We start from the raw sequence: 4650 nt of genomic DNA, 5'->3' as shown, positions 1-4650 counted from the left end.
GTCCTCTGGGGATATCATATTTTGATTCAATTTTTCTTGAGATTTCACATAGATCAAATTGTCTACGAATGAAAGATCCAAAGTCACCTAATATCATCAATAGAGACATCCGGTACAGCACTACCTCCCTGGGACGTTGTGGGGAGTAGTTCTCTGCCGGTTAAAGGTTATGAATCTATCTTAGGATTTGTTTCAGCCATAAATTCAACCTTTCACATAATTTTTTGGGTCGCCGACTGTGTGCAATCTGTGTACACTATCGTGACTATTCTTTCAGCACCGTTTTATTTTAGTCTCAATGACCGGCACCTGATTGACAGTCTATAAAATGTCCTTTCCAGGGGTCGAAGCACTGATTGACCCGGCTTTAAGACTTTTAATGGGTGAAAAAGATGTTTCTTACCCTAGTCTAGCCCACTTGTCCTTGGATCTTCCATCCTCCTGGGCCTCCTCCGATTCTTCCCGAAGGTTCCCGAACCTCTCCGATTTCGTCCAATCTCGTCCGATCTCGTCTCAGAGTGTCTCCCCTTTTGTCGAACTACGCCAAGTTGATAGATCGACCATGCGGATTCAGCGGCACTTTGCGATCACTAAATCTCAGTAGAAATTTGAGTAAAACTTGTCAGAGAGGCAATTTGTAGACAATTCAACTTTCAAGTAATACAGAAATGATTTTCTTGTTTAGGCAAACAGCTCGCAATCACTTCAAAAGTCAAAGTCAGAAAGTGAAATATGAAAAACAGAGAGACAGCGAATAGTTAAGTAAAGTATAGATTGATTCATGAAAGAGAGAGAGAGAGAGCTGGCCGAAAATCCATCACGGTTATACCAAATCATATCAGACTTTAGCCATCTAGCTATACCCCGATGTAATCCTAATTGGTTTGGGTTAGAATCAATTAAGTTTGATTTTGAAGGTTAGTTGTCACTCATTAATAGGCACCATTACCTAAAATGTATTCTTGTATGAGCTTATGGAATGCGATTCGGCTTCCTTATCGCAAGCTGCTTGAACTGGATTCTTGCTGAGGACAATAGCGTCTTTAGGTTACTGTGCAGTTGCCATGGAGCCTGCCCTGTCCTTGGTCACTTTATCTTGCAAATGTATTTGTTAGCTGAATAGGAATGCTGTTTTAATTTATCTGTTTCTGTGTTCTGTTGAAGCTATGTTTTGAAATGCTGAATGTGTGTTTTGAAATGACCTGAGGTTATGAGTGAGTTTTAAAATTGTATTTAATAGACTAGGGGCTTAATGCTAAATAGCTATCTTTTACCTATAGAAAATAGCTGGCTTCTACAATGGCTCAATCGCGAGATTGACTCCCTACTGAAGGACAGATCTGAGGCGTTCAAGTCAGACGACCCAAGACATCCAGGTACGACCTCCGCAAAGCCATCCGAGATGCCAAGAGAGAATATCAAACCAAGCTAGAGTCATAGACAGACTCTCGTCGATTGTGGCAAGGACTAAACAACATAACGGGCTACAAAGCAAAGCCGAGCAGTATCTCCGGCAGCAGCGCACCCCTCCCCGATGAACTCAATGCATTCTATGCTCGGTTCGAGCAGGTAACCGACAATCCACTGTAGAGTGCCCCAGCAGCCCACAACTCACCCATACCCACCATCACAGCTTCCGAAGTCAGATTGGCCTTCCTGAAAGTGAACCCTCGGAAGGCAACGGGCCCTGACGGGATCCCTGGTCGTGCTCTCAGAGCCTGCACGGACCAGCTGGCAGAGGTATTCGCGGACATCTTTAACCTGTCCCTACTCCAGTCCGAGGTCCCCACCTGCTTCAAGAAGACCACCATCATACCAGTGCCAAAGAAGAACCAGGAAATGTGCCTCATTGACTACCGTCCAGTGACCCTGACTTCAGTCATGAAGTGCTTCGAGAGGTTGATCATGAATGAAATGAAAATCACTTATTGTCACAAGTAGGCTTCAAAGGAAGTTACTGTGAAAAGCCCTTAGTCGCCACATTCCGGCACCTGTGCTTGAAGCTGGTACGGGAATTGAACCTTGCAGCTGGCCTGCCTTGGTCTGCTTTCAAAGCCAGCGATTTAGCCAAGCGCATCACCTCCATACTCCCAGAACGCCTTGATCCACTTCAATTCGCATACCGTCGCAACCAGTCCACAGCAGACGCCGTTTCCCTGGCCCTACACTCATCCTTAGAGCATCTCGACAATAAGGACTCCTACATCAGACTCCTATTTATTGACTACAGCTCCGCCTTCAACACCATAATCCCAGCCAAGCTCATATCAAAGCTCCAAAACCTAGGACTTGGCTCCCCACTCTGCAACTGGATCCTCGATTTTCTGACCAACAGACCACAATCAATAAGAATGAACAACAACACCTCCTCCACAATAGTCCTCAATACCGGGGCCCCGCAAGGCTGCATACTTAGCCCCCTATTATACTCCCTATACACACACGACTGTGGGGCAAAATTTGGTTCCAACTCCATCTACAAGTTTGCTGACGATACGGCCATAGTGGGCCGGATCTCGAATAACGACGAGTCAGAATACAGGCGGGAGATAGCGAACCTAGTGGAGTGGTGTAGCGACAACAATCTCTCCCTCAATGCCAGCAAAACTAAAGAGCTGGTCATTGACTTCAGGAAGCAAAGTACTGTACACACCCCTGTCAGCATCAACGGGGCCGAGGTGGAGATGGTTGGCAGTTTCAAATTCCTAGGGGTGCACATCTCCAAAAATCTGTCCTGGTCCACCCACGTCGACGTTACACCAAGAAAGCATAACAGCGCCTATATTCCTCAGGAAACTAAGGAAATTTGGCATGTCCACATTAACCCTTACCATCTTTTACAGATGCACCATAGAAAGCATCCTATCTAGCTGCATCACAGCCTGGTATGGCAACTGCTCAGCCCAGGACTGCAAGAAACTTCAGAGAGTCGTGAACACCGCCCAGTCCACCACACGAACCTGTCTCCCATCCATTGACTCCATCTACACCTCCCGCTGCCTGGGGAAAGCGGGCAGCATAATCAAAGACTCCTCCCACCCGGCTTACTCACTCTTCCAACTTCTTCCATCGGGCAGGAGATACAGAAGTCCGAGAACACGCACAAACAGACTCAAAAACAGCTTCTTCCCCGCTGTTATCAGACTCCTAAATGACCCTCTTATGGACTGACCTCATTAACACGACACCCTGTATGCTTCACCCGATGCCCGTGTTTATGTAGTTACATTGTATACCTTGTGTTGCCCTATTATGTATTTTCTTTTCTTCCCTTTTCTTCCCATGTACTTAATGATCTGTTGAGCTGCTCGAAGAAAAATACTTTTCACTGTACCTTGGTACACGTGACAATAAACAAATCCAATCCAATCCATCCTATTAACCTGACCTTCTGCCTTCAGAGATTTATGGACAAACACGAACGTCCCATTGTTCTTCGGAACTTCCCAGTGTCAGACCTTTCATAGTATACTTCCTTGTCTAATTAATCTTCCAAAGTGTTTCACCTCACACTTTTCAGGGTTAAATTTCATCTGTCACTTACTCTCACATTTGACCATCCATTCTATATCTTCCTGTAACCCAAGACACTCAACCTCATTGTTAACCATCTGGCCAATCTTTGTGTCATCTGCAAATTTACTGATCCTATCTCCCACAGAGTTATCTATGTCATTTATAAGACCATAAGGCATAGGAACAGAATTAGGCCACTCGGCCCATCGAGTCTGCTCCGCCATTCAATCATGGCTGATATGTTTCTCATCCCCATTCTCCTGCCTTCTCCCCATAACCCCTGATCCCCTTATTAATCAAGAACCTATCTATCTCTGTCTTAAAGACACTCAGTGATTTGGTCTCCACAGCCTTCTGCGGCAAAGAATTCCACAGATTCACCACCCTCTGGCTGAAGAAATTCCTCCTCATCTCTGTTTCAAGGATCGTCCCTTTAGTCTGAAATTGAGCCCCTGGTTCTAGTTTTTCCTACAAGTGGAAACATCCTCTCCGTTCTATCCAGGCCTCACAGTATCCTGTAAGTTCCAATAAGATTCCCACTCATCCTTCTAAAAACCTACAAGTACAGACCAAGAGTCCTCAACTGTTCCTCATACGACAAGCTCTTCATTCCAGGGATCATTCTTGTGAACCTCCTCTGGACCCTTTCCAAGGCCACCACATCCTTCCTTTGATACAGGGCCCAAAACTGCTCACAATACGCCAAATGGGGTCTTACCAGAGCCTTATACAGCCTCAGAAGTACATCCCTGCTCTTGTATTCTAGCCCTCTCGACATGAATGCTAACATTGGTGCAGCACGGTGGCACAGTGGTTAGCACTGCTGCCTCATGGATCCAAGGTCCCACATTCGAACCCAGCCCTGGGTCACTGTCCGTGTGGAGTTTGCACATTTTTCCCGTGTTTGCGTGAGTTTCGCCCCCACAACCCAAAGATGTGCAGGTTAGGTGGATTGGCCAAACTAAATTGCCCCTTAATTGGAAAAAATGAATTGGGTACTGTAAATTTATTTTTCAAAAATGAATGCTAACATTGCATTTGCCTTCCTAGTTGCCGACTGCACCAGCACGTTAACCTTAAGAGAATCTTGAACAAGGACTCCCAATGCCCTTGTGCTTCTGATTTCCTAAGCAT

Source organism: Scyliorhinus torazame, chromosome 16 (assembly GCF_047496885.1).
Source record: "Scyliorhinus torazame isolate Kashiwa2021f chromosome 16, sScyTor2.1, whole genome shotgun sequence".
NCBI classification, from domain to species: domain Eukaryota; kingdom Metazoa; phylum Chordata; class Chondrichthyes; order Carcharhiniformes; family Scyliorhinidae; genus Scyliorhinus; species Scyliorhinus torazame.
The sequence above is the reverse complement of the archived record's forward strand: the minus strand, read 5'-3'. Positions refer to the sequence as shown.